General features: G+C 48.9%; 1 protein-coding gene across 6 annotated transcripts in view; it reads left to right on the forward strand.

Moving 5' to 3' along the window:
* The first annotated feature begins 543 nt into the window (after positions 1-543).
* IKZF1 (IKAROS family zinc finger 1) overlaps positions 544-12512 on the forward strand; it is an 89636-nt gene continuing 77667 nt past the window's right edge. For all 6 annotated transcript variants that reach the window (XM_060020091.1, XM_060020092.1, XM_060020093.1 and 3 more), the window contains exon 1: positions 544-1241. The gene's annotated coding sequence lies outside the window, so the exon portion shown is untranslated. The remainder of the gene's footprint in view (positions 1242-12512) is intronic.

A 12512-nucleotide genomic window follows, 5' to 3' on the forward strand; every position in this document is an offset into this window, starting at 1 on the left:
GGGCGGGCAGTGGGCTGCCCTAGACGTCGGGGAAAGTGCTTCACGGGACCCCGAGTGCCCCGGGCGGGCGAGCACGCGGGTGCCCCGACGAGTGGCCCGGGGCACAGGGTTGCGGGTCCCCGGGAGGGCGCCCCGGCTTCAGCGGCCCCGCACGCGTCGTCCGCGCCGGACCCCCAAGGGTTAAGCGCGGGCCCCGCGGCGCGGTGGCAGACACGCCAGCCAGCCCGGGACGCGGAAAGGCGGTCACCGCCGGCCGCGCGGGGCCGCGGCGGGATGCGGCGCTGGAATGAGGAAGCGCGGCGGCGCGGGGAGGGCTGGGGCGCGCGGGCGCGGGGGCGGCGGCGGCGCGCCCAGCGGGCCCGGCACAGGCGAGCGGGCTGCAGCCGGCGGCGGCGCCAGCAGGTACTGCCCGTGCCCGCTGCCGCCCCGAGAGCCTGGGCTCGGGGGGGCCGGCGTCCAGCCCAGCGCGGCGGCAAAGTTTGCGCGCGCGGCCCCGGAGTTGCGGTCGGGACGGCGCAGCGCGAGCGGGCGACCGGCGGCAGAGGCGACGCGCCCCGCTCCGCGTCCCGCTGCGAGCCCCGCTCCGAGTCCCGCGCCGCGCCCGCTTCCGAGTCCCGCCCCACGACCCGTCCCCGTCCCTCTCCGAGCCCCGCTCCGCGTCCCGCCCCCCTCCCGGCTCCTGTCCCGCTCGGTGCCGGAGCGTGCGCGGGGTCCGAGGCGGCGGCGGGGCAGGGCGCGCCGGGACCGGCTTGGCGCGCAGCCCCAAAGTTTGTGGAGCGCGGGCTGCGGGCGCGCGCTCGGGCCGGTCGGCCGCAGGTGGCTGAGCGCTGGCCCGCGGGGGCGCGGAGCGGAGCCCAGGTGCGCGGCCCGTGGGCGGCGCTGTGCGCGCGGGACGGGCCGACCGGCCGGGAGCGCGAAAGCCTGGTGGCGGCCGGCGGGGGGTGGGGAGCGCAGAGGAGAAATGGGGAACAATGCGAGTGAGCAACTTCAGGAAGTCATTGTGAAAGAAAGCTGGGAAGAGCTGGGCGGCCGAGCGAGCCGGGCGCTCTGACAAGTGCCTGCGCGGCCCGCGCCCGGGGCGGCGTCTGCGGCGACGGTCCTGGGTCCCCGCGGAGCGCAGCCGAGCCCGGGCGGGACGCTTGGCCACGGCGAGGGGGCCGAGCAGGCGAGCCCGGCTCCGAGGTTGCTCTTGGCGCCCGAGGATCGGTCTTGGACTCCCAGAGTGCGACGCACACATCCACGTGAGTGTTTCCAGGTAGAATTTCCGTAGGAAAACTCGGATTAAAAAAAGAGAGAGAAAGAAAGAAAAGACGAGGCGGTTAGATGTGTAAGTCCTGGTTTCGCTCGGGTCCGCCTCTCCTCTCTGGGGACAGTGGGAGCGCTGACTTTTGTCAAAGCCTGGGCCACTTGGTGCTGTGACTGCAGGTGCAGGGCAGGCCGGCCGCGGGACACCTGTGAGCCGTCCCGCTGTCCCCGTGGGGAGGACACCGTGGTCCCTGTCGTGTTTAAATCGATCTACGCTTATATAGTGAGATCACGGAAGTCAGCCTTTATAAAGTCATTCATAACGCGCTTTCTTTTCTTATTTTTGACGTGAGAGCTTTTTGTTTATACTGTAAAATAAACAGATCGAGTCTGAACTTGCTTTCCGCAAAATCGGAATTATCCCGGTTTGAAAAGTTGGTAGTACTTTTGCCGAGTGCCGTTTTGGCTGTCAGGTTACGAAACCCCTCGGTCAAAAGGCGTCGGGTTACTTGCGACTGTATTTGAAACGTGTTTGAAAAATTCGTCAAGGATCCTTGGTGATTCCTAAGGAATCTCCTGAAGGTGTGATTGTTTTTTCTTCTGAGTTGGAGGCACGGAGTGTAGCATCTGGAGAAGCAAAAAGGGTTACGATTCGATTCGCAGGGTCTGATCCGGCACTTCCAAATGCAGCTTTCAAATGCAGTTCCCATTCTCTCTGGACTGCAGCCCCCGGAGTGAATGTCAAGGCCCTGTGCTTCCCTCAATTTCAACACTCAAAATTCCCCACCCTGCTCCCCACGGGGTATTTCAGCTCTGAGGTACCTTATTTTAAACTTGGAAAGACAAACTGGTATTGAAGAAATATCTCCTTCACCTTCTGTTAAAAGTTAAAAAAAAAAAAAAAAGGAAGCTGAAAATATTTAATATGCATAATATTTAAACTTTCATGGAAATTTCAGTGATTTTAAGGATTGGTTCACTTTGGTTGAGGGGAGAGTGGAACCTGCAGGAAACGGTCTGAGCCTCTTGAATTCACTGCTTTGTCTGAAGATGTTTATTTGTTGAGGTTATTCGCATTCATCTTTTATATGGGATTTTTAAAGTAATAATTCAAGTATTATGTATATTATATGTGTTGCAATTGTTTCAGTGACAAATTAGATTATTTGATATGTGGCTTAAAATTTAAGCAGTCACAGATATCTCTAACCGGAAGATTACTTGCTTACATTCCAGATTATACAGAACGTGTTAAAAAATAATTTGTGTGCACAGATATAAATAATGATGTCGCATTTAAAAATCCTATACAACTTGGGTTTGATATAGTGTATCCGATTTCAGAACTTCCCATGGTCATACATGTTTATACCTTTTTTACATGGGAAAAAAATATGTGTTTCCTGGCCTCAAAGTCCACCAGAGCTGAAGACCAAAACATGTCACTGAGTTAAATGGTCAGGTTTTCTTCCCATCCTGTTTCTTGGTGATAGTTGAAGGCAGCAGTTTCAGAAACTCCTCCTTGCTTCTTTAATTCATCAATATTTTAATAAAAGTGCTACATCTTGGGAAACTACATATCCTCGGAAATTCAGGAGCATCGTAACAATAAAAGCCCATCATCACGGCCTCCTGGGATGAGCCCACAGGTCCGTGAATCAAAGTATGTTGCATTTGGGTCTTTTGAGAAGTATGTCTGAAGTCTCCTGAGAGAAGGTAACCAGTGGTTTCCTTGCAGCCATTTCCCTTGTTGAAAATTAAGATCACAGCCAATTTCCTGGCCAAGAGGCTGCAGCCAGTAGTGCTGGGACCACTGTGTCTTCCTCACTGGAGGCCTAGATTCTGAGGATCGTGGTTCTTTGGTTTGGGGATCTTTTCCCCTTGGCTTGAATTTGTGTGTCTCACGTTGGGTCATGTGTAGGAGCATATTGTCAATATAAACGTCAAACTCTTGAAGTTTGAGAGGACCTGGTGTATATATACAGTCTACTACGTGCCATGCTGTGAAACACCTCCACCCCACCTGTCCACGTGTCGTGTGTATCCTTCACGGTTACATGTGTATTAATAAATACAGGAAATAAAGACATTATGTGACCATATGCACACAGACACACACAGGGAGTACACACAGTGTGGGGAGAGACGCAGGGGGCAGAGTGGGAAAGGGTTATAACATCAAACACACCTGACCTGAGTACTAAAGCCCCTCCTTTTTGGGTTTTGGTTGGTTGGTTTGATTTTTACCTTTTACTAAAACAAGACAGCTTTTCCTGCTTGGAATGGTGAATTTAAGCATAAGTGACGTTAGTACTCTGGGTGTCTGCCTCACGTATTTGCAGTTAACCCAGAATTCATCAAGGGTAGCAGCGTTCAGAGGCGTTTTTGTTTCTTTTTCCCGCCTCTAATATTTGTCATTATGAAATACTTTCACTACGAAATAACTCTTGGTTTTGTTGCCTTATTTGAATGCAGACTTATATCAGTGAATCCAGCTCACAGAGAGCAACCCTTTGGGGTTGACTGACAGCCCTTGCTATTTCTCTTTTTTTTAATTATTATTTTTAAAGTTTCATTGAGGCATAGTTGATTTACAATGTTGTGTTAATTTCCGCTATTTCTACACACATTTTTGGGTGCTGTGACTCCCACTTGTGGCCATAAGACCTTGCCCCTCCAGCCCTGATGGTTACCGTTAGTCCCTGTCTGGTGTCGGTCCGTTTGTACCTGCAGAGCCCTCAGGCATGTGTGTGGCATCATTCCATGTCACTGGAGAAAACACAAGATGTAAAAGCGACAAGTGACCCATCCTTTGAGGCTGACAAGGGGAGAACCGTTGATCCAGTTGACACCTTGAGACAGATCATTTTGGTTTTGCTCAGAACAGGCACATGTACACGTGTGATCCAGACCTTGGGCAGGTTGCATTTCAGAGCATAGGCATTACACACACACGCACACACACACACACACACACACACACACACACACACATTTAAAATCCAGATGAGGAGGGAGACAGGGGTTCATCAGGGACGTGGGCCTCCCAAAGCAGACTCAAGCCACACCAGCAAAACTGGTTTTAGCATGGGGTCGACCAGATGCCCACCCTGGTTTCTCCACGGAGACCTGGCATGTTGTTGTTCTTCGCAGTGTAATAAATGACTCTGCACCGCAGGTTATCCTTCGGCATCTCCTGTGATATATGTTCACGTCCTTCCCTTTTCAGTGTCGTTGCTTTAATAGCTTGTGTTTGACATCACTTCGAAACGTTTGATGATAGTCTAACAAATATTTGTAAGACGTTAGGGAACATTAAAAGTGAAATGCTGCATCAGTACAAGTGAAACAGAGCAAACAAAAGAAGCTTTGCAGAGAGCCCCAGGGGGGAGAGGTGGGCAGGGCCCACCCTGCTTTGGTGTGTATTTGGTTGGGGGCCAGGAGTCACTCCTGAGAAGGGCCTGGTGGGGAGGCAGCCCAGGCCTCCTCTGCAGGAAATGGCCTCATCCCTTGAGTCCGTCTTTTTTTCCTTCTCCTGTTTTGCTGCAATGAACAGGTGGGTGGATGCCTTGGGTGCCTCCCATGATCCACCTGGGGATGAACTGTGAAAAATGGTGAAAACCCCGAGTTCCAGGCCTGGGGGCCGCCTGCCTTCCCCACCACAGGCCTGGCTCTGTCTCCCTTCTCCCAGGGCCGTTTGTTTCTGCCTTTGGGGTGCTCAGAATGCCTGTTGACTAAAAGAGGTCCCGCTCCCACCCGCCGCAAGCCCGCCAAGTCAGACGTCCTAATCTGTAAACCCGTTTTGGTCAGGACAGGAAGCACGGGCTCCCTTCCTGCCCGTGTTTTCCTGAGAGAAAACTACCTTCCCTCCTTTTTTGCATATTTGGCAAATGGGCCCACCTTCCTCTCCACCCCAGTGGAAGGCGAGGAGGGCAGTGACGAGGTGAAGGAGACAGCAGGGTCCCTTGCAGGTGGCTGAGTCCAGGGGCTTCTGCGCAGCTCAGGGTCCGAAGGCCCCAGGCCTCCAAGGTAGGACTGGGGGGCAGCCCCCCTGGGTCTCCAGGGGCCACAGGCTCCTGGGTGAGATCGCCCATTTCTTTGCTGCTTTTCCACAGATGGGATGTTCCCAGCGTGCACTCTCCTCCTTCCCAGGGCAGCCTACGACCCAGCCGCTGCCCGGCACCCCTCCCGTTGTCTGTCCTGGGTGATGGAGAGCCTCATTACCTTCCATGTGCTCTCTCTGCTTTCGGGGGTCCCCGCTTCACCTCCTGATGGCTTACGGCACAGGGCCACGGCTTAACGAATTGCTGAAGATGGGCCCCAATGAGTGGGAAAGCTCCTCCTTCAGCTTTTCTCATTCAAGTGTGCAATGATTCGTTTTTCTTCAGCAGTCAGCTCACTGCTAAAAGAAATCTGACTCTCTTCCTGCCATGTTCGCGCCAAAAGTGAGCTCTCATGGACGTGCAGTTGGTGCAGGGCTTCTGGGGTGTGTTGAGGGCAGGTGCAGTGTGCGAGGGTCCCAGCTTTGTTATTTCATCCCTTCCCTCCCTCCTTCCTCTCTGCCTCTGCCTCTGCCTCTGTGTCTCCATCTTCCTTCTGTCTCTCATGTGTGGGGTTTTTGCAGAGACGACTAAGAACTGCATAAAGAATTTGTAAATGACCTTACACATGCTGAAATAGACTTCTGGGCTCCATTGTGGAGTTCACATGCTAAAATTGACACTCGAAAGCTTTTTCGGGCAGTTTGAAACTGTCTAAAATTGAACAAGATGGTTTGGATTAGAGTCCTTTTCTAAAGCTAGGGGTTCCACGGCGAATATTGATTCATCAGTTTTTGGTAGATTTTTGTTCTTACATCAAACTTTCACTGGCACACTTGGAGCATATGAAATAGCACGTGAGACACCTCCTTAGACCAAATGGGGAAAATGTTTAATCTAGAATCTTTAGGAGGAATGAAAATGAGGGATTGATCTCTTATAAGCTGACTTTGGAGGCACTCTGAAGTGAACTCCGGTGCTTTTAATGGAAACTAGAGAGAGCCGGCGACCCCCTGCTGTGAGCCCCACTTTGAGCCTGAAAAAGTGACCTTTACTTCCTCCTTTGTGCTGGGTTTTGTGTAGGGCAGTGATATTCAAAGAGATCCACAGTGGAAACATATTGATAAATTGTGTATCCTACTTCATTAAATTAAAACTCATACTGCTAATTATCTCAGGTGGTGAGAGATAATTGCAATTAATTACCATTTAAAAATGGTTTAGAAATTTCTAGTGCATTTCTACCTGCGTTTTCTCACTTCTCTCTGGAGTTGTGTTTGTTTAACCTGAATTTCAAGAATTTTCAGTTTAATTTAGAGCAGATAGCCTTTTGTAAAAGAAATGTAATTTGCTGGGAAAAAAAAAAGTAAAACATTGAAAATAAATAATTTAAACTTATTTAAGGGCTGCAGAAAAATCTGACTGTAGTGTTTAAAATGAGTTTTCCTATATTTTGCTCCCTGATGGATATGAGCATTTTCTGCCTGATTATACATAAAGATGTGCTGATTTTGTAGGCCTGAAAACGAGGAAGTTGTAAGCCTCTGTGAGGTTCTACTGACGACACCCCCCCTCCTCCGGGTTTGCATGAGGACATTGTGGGCTGAAGGTTGTGGATGACAGAACGGACACCAAGCAGTCCTTGTGGGACCTGATACCCACTCGGAGGGCATATCCACATGGACCTTGTTACGTGTTCTGTTATGTTGGGCATTTTGTCCTTGGGATCCTACAAGGTTTGGGTTACAGGATAGCTCAGCTCTCTGTCTGTCACCGAATACAATGGAAATCTAGAACTTTTCTTGCTCATTTGGTCCAACTAAAGAACCCATTCAGAATATCAAGTGGTATCCTTCTGTGTGATTATTTTAGTTACTGTCAGTAGCAATCACTGTTACCAAATCATTGATACATTTGTACTTCCTTTACCCTTCTCAGATACAACTGAACTTGACTTCAGCTGACCCATTTGAAGCTGGGGTGACCAAAGTAAATTCCCAAAGTACTGAAGCTGCTAAGAGATTAAGCTGCGATTTAAGGAGCCTGATTTTTGAATTTACATTCTGTGTACTATGAACTTGGTTTTGAAAAGTGAATAGAGATGATTTTTTAAGAATTTTTATAAGAAGGCACTTCATTTTAATTCATTACAGCTGATAATTTAATTCATTACAGCTGATAATTTTGGGGTGTTGTAGACAGAACTGATCTCAGAATGCAAGTCCTTTAGGGAGAATTTCCCATTAACCTGGAAACCACATGGCCTTAACATGGAGAGTCAGCCATCGGGATGTCTGCACCCATTTCTCTCTGGAGCCAGCATCCTATGGTGCTCTGGAATACATTTTCTCTCTCTGTTTGCATCTAGATTTGTAGCTCTTGTTTCCCCACCAGCTAGGCGGGAGAGACTTTTCTAAATTTAAAAAAAAAAAAAAAAGTTATATGGTAAACTGGATGGTGTCCTCGGTGGGAAAATCAACAATAGCTTTTCAGTTGTTGTTGATAAATAGATATGTATGGATTGCAAACACTGGGTATTCCTGTGGGGATTAGCATAATTTTACTTCCTTGGGTCTAAATGACATAAATATAGCTTTAAAAAGAAGTCCAATGGCCTTTGTAGAAACCTCAGTATGACAGGTATGTTTTTCGGAGTGTTATGAGTAGACACGTGGATTTTGCTACCGTATACAGTTTTAATTTTGAATTTTTCATGTCCGCATAAAACTTCACTGCTAAGAAGGCAAGAGGAGATACTGTATTCATGACAGCATCTTGCCTTGCTGAGTAAAAAACTGAGTTCATATTGTAACTTTGTATTTATCTATTTTATAAAAAATGAAAAAAAATCTTTGAAAAATAATAGGAACACAAAAACTATTCCTGGGTTCCTCTGTCTCTTCACTTTGTAATGACAAGAGATCAACACTTATGAGAATATCCGTGTAAATCATTATTTTGGTCCAGTTCCTACATTTTTCTTTAAAGATGGAGATGTCACTTTTGTTGCACAGTTGCTGGCCAAGCATGAAGTCTTCTAAAATCGGGAAGAAGGTAGAAGAAAATGATCTAAACTTAGACTTTTTACTTAAGTGATGAAGTGTAAAAGGCCATTTATATTTGAGGAAGTGACTTAGGAAATGGCCTCTGATGACGGCCAGAATCAGGAAAAGTCCTCTAAAAGAGTATGTAAATTCTGAGTGTGTCTGCCTCTCCCAGGGTTGCTGAATAAACAGCAGTTACTGTTAGTAGTTTGAGAGCCAGTGTACAGGGGTGCACACATGAGCGGGTCCAGACACACAATAGTTGTGCAGTGCTGGACCTTCCTGGGGCACCTGAAACCCAGCTCTGGACCTGTTTTGAAAGCACAAACTGTCTCCAGCTCCGTTTTCTGTATTATTTTCTGATTTCTAATATTTCGCATCTTTTTTCCTGCCTCACTTCGAGACAGGTGGCTCCATGATGGCTTTTACAAATAGTCTCATGGTTCTTTTCATTCTGTATTAAATCCCTCCTCACTAAGAATGTTTTCAGACTGCAGGGTTTTCAGCTGTTTTTTGAAGAGCCTTCCTGAGTTCCCCCTGACCCTTCCTCTTTTGCATATCAGTTCCTGCCCCTAGAAAAAAAATGTGAGGACAGAATTGCACATGGGAGCTAATTTGCCCTCAAAAAGCAGGTTCACAGCAGAACAAACCGCTGGAGGAAGAGTTCTCTGTAGCTCAGTTTAAAAGAAGTGTGTGTGTGTGTGTGTGTGTGTGTGTGTGTGAATGCCTCAGTTAAATATGGGGGAAGGGGGGTGTGAAAGCCAAATTGAATTCCCTGCCATCCTGTTTAAATCTTGTTTTTCATTGTTATTTGCACCAGCCCTAATCTCTGTGGAATAATCATGAAAATGTGTAGATTGGCAGCTAATTTTTGAAAAATGAAAAGACTCAGAAATGGAATAACTGGGCTCCGAAGTTGTTACGTTCTCCCGACCTGTTTTGTCAAGTTGTTAGGAAAACCTCTACGGTCCCCAGAACCAGACACAAAGACCCTGCATACTGCCTTTGCTTGCTCTTGGAAAGTTTCCTTTTTTAAGAGACAGTGTAATTCACAGTGATAGGGTAGATTTGCAAAAATAAAATCTACCAGTCTGAAGATCAAAAGACTTTCTCTCAGCAGGAATAACGGGTTTTATTAAAGAGGTCTGTGACCTGAAACATTTTAAATAGATTATAGGCTTGGCCCGTGTTCCCCCTTCAAAATAAACATCATTGAGATTATAAGGAAATAACCCCAAACGTAACTCTAGTGCAACCTCACTCATCAGGGAGGAAAATAACCAATAGCATCCATTTGACCAAATAACCAGAATTTAACTACATTGTAGAAGTTTTGTGATGAAGTTTGCCTTAATTGCAGGGTATTACAAAGAACATGCTTATTTTCTGTGAAGATACAGGTAACACCCATTCCTTATCCATTTATACATTTAACATTTGGGACCGCCGCCCAAGTGGTCCCGGGTTCAGATCTCAGCTCTGTTGTCTGTTTAGATGTGTGGCCTTGGGCAGAATACTTCTTTCTTAGCCTCGGTTTTCTCATCTACAAAATGGAAAGAATAATATGGATTATGTATAATAAGAAGAATACAGTTTAATTGTAAGGATTAAAGATGCACACTTAGCAAATGGGGATTGAATACTAGATCTACAGTGGACACTCTGCCGGGCGCTCAGATGAGACAAGAGGACAACGTGGGTGGTGTCCAGGCCTGTGGGGATTATAGCAGTGACATGCCAGGCGCGTGGTAGTTGCTTCAAGAAAGCGAACTAACCCCGGTATCGTTTCCTTTCCCTCTTTTTCTGGCATATATAAGGCACTCAAGAAAGGCTATGAAATATTTCTGGACAGAAGCTCACCCACGTGGTTCATCATAGCACATTTGTTGTGCTGTGTACTTAATTCTTTAATTGCCATTAATCAGGGTTGCTTGGAGAGTCATCAAATTGTGATTCGTGACAAGCATCTGGCTTTTCATTTTGACTTCATTAATCCAGACTCACTGTTTTGGGTTATGGAAAAGCCCTGGCACCTCAGGGAAAGTGCTGTGAGGGGAGGCGGCTGAGGAGGGTCTGGGGACCCCTGCTCTCCCCGGCCCTTCCCGCCTGAGTGGTCCTCGCAGGCTCCTGCCGAGCCATTCTTCGAGCTGCTTGCTCTCCGGCGGGTAGAAATGGGGCCACTCGTCCTGGAGACGTGCCCGGGCTCCTCTCTCGGAAGCCACGACTGCCCAGGGCTGTTGGGTGCTTGTCCCCGGGGAGGCGTCCAGGTTCCAACCCCCGTGGGTATGGGAGGAGGAAAAGAAGGCGAGGTCAGGGAGGGGCTTCCAGAAGGTCTTGCTGTCCTGGCCACCGTGGAAGCAGGATGCTGTGGGCCTTCTTCCATCTTGTGCTTGGTCCTCACTGTTGCCCTGTTCTCTAGACTCCAGAGGTACGGTGGGGAGAGAGATGGGCAAGTCCCGAGCAGCAGCGGGGGAGTGACGGTCCTGACCGCAGGCTGTGCCTCCTGAAAGGACAGGCCCCGCTGGCTGCCCCTTATCTCTGCATCTGTTTCCCCGTGTGCGGGATTCAGGGCTGCTCACTCCGAAGAGACAATAAAAGCGTTCACGTCTGTAAGAGCTGCCGGGTGACGGTAATTTCCTGAGATTGTTGTGTTTTCTGCCATCAATATGTTGGCTCTGGCCTCAAATCACTGGGGCTCCCTGTGCAGAGCAGAATATGGCAATGTTCCCGTGAAACAAGTGTTCCCTCTGGCATCTCCCTTTACAGGCCTGCTGGCCTTCGTTTGGGTTTAGGTGAAGGTTTGTGAAAATAAGGTGTGAAGTCACTTTTGTGATAAACTCCCCTTCCTGACTGCAAGCTCTTTTGTGCTGAGATCAGATCAAGCCTGGGTCCCATTTTCCATTTGACACTGGGCGCGGCTTCCACGAGTCTAAAAAGAAACGCGGAGCCTGGGCCGTGCCTGTGTTCCCGGAGGTGGGGTTATTTCACCGTCCCCTTCGAGGCCCTTCCAGGCTGCCCTTTGGCAGCTCCTTGGTCTTGGAGGGGGTGGCATTTCCTCTCCCTCAGACGGTTTTCCATTGTCGGATTATTCCTTGGTCTTTGCCTAAAAGCAAAGTCACTTTTACAAAAAACTCACTACTTTTTAGTCCCAAGAGATGCAAATTTCAACTTTGGGGAAGTTGGAGGGAGCTGGTCAAGCTACGCCCCGAACCACCGTGTGATGTCAGACAAGACAGGCCACGGAGTCACAGGGCCGGCGTGGACTGTGCCCTAATAGCTTACGAATCTCAAAACGATGATGCCAACAAAACATTCGTCCAATCAAGGGGGGGCAGCCCGTAAGCACAGCCCCAGGACTGCAGTGGCTGCAGGCCCACACATTGTGGGTCCGTGTAGGGTTGGTAGAGAGTGCATGTGGAATTCTAAGTGAGTCTGAGGACCTAACAGTTCCACGTGGGGTTTGCAGACATTCAGTGAAAATGGAAACAGGCCTGTGACAGGGATCCTGCATCCTCTGATCACTGGGGTCGGCTGCCTACCGCGCCCACTGTCCAGAGCACCAACGGACACTGAGGCAGGGCTGGATCCGGGAGGGTGCCCTCGCCCTGCCGCCTCGGAACACACAGGCGCACGCGCCCGCCCAGCAGAGCCGGGCCTGGGCCTTAGCCACAGGCCCAGAGCATCCCTTTGCTGCTTTGTGACATGTTCTCACATCTCCCCACCAAGGGGAGCCGGGAGTGGGTAGATTTTGCCCCGACAGTGAACCCAGAGGGTCCGTAGGGTCCGGTGGGCTGGAAGGCACCTTCTCCGGCAGGGCTGGGGTGGGGGGCCATCAGCTGGGCCTTACGAAACATCTTCTCTTTTTACTCGGAAATTACTTGACTATACAGTAGGGTATTGAGGAGATCAGTCCCTGCCACTGAGCAGTGTGAAGTCATTAAAACAAGAATGTCGATGCATATTTGTCAAGTAAAAAGACACGTGTAGTAGTAAATGAAAAAATTGTTTTACAACAGTTTATTTGGAATATGTTTAGTGTCCTGTTCTTCTAAAAAGTTCTGTGTGTACACACACACACACACACACACACACACATACACACACAGAAAAAATGTGAGTAGTCCTAAGGAGTGGAAATTATGGGCATTTACTTGCCTCTGTGTTAAAACAGTTGGAAAATATG

This window comes from Delphinus delphis, chromosome 9 (genome assembly GCF_949987515.2).
Source record: "Delphinus delphis chromosome 9, mDelDel1.2, whole genome shotgun sequence".
Classification (NCBI taxonomy): domain Eukaryota; kingdom Metazoa; phylum Chordata; class Mammalia; order Artiodactyla; family Delphinidae; genus Delphinus; species Delphinus delphis.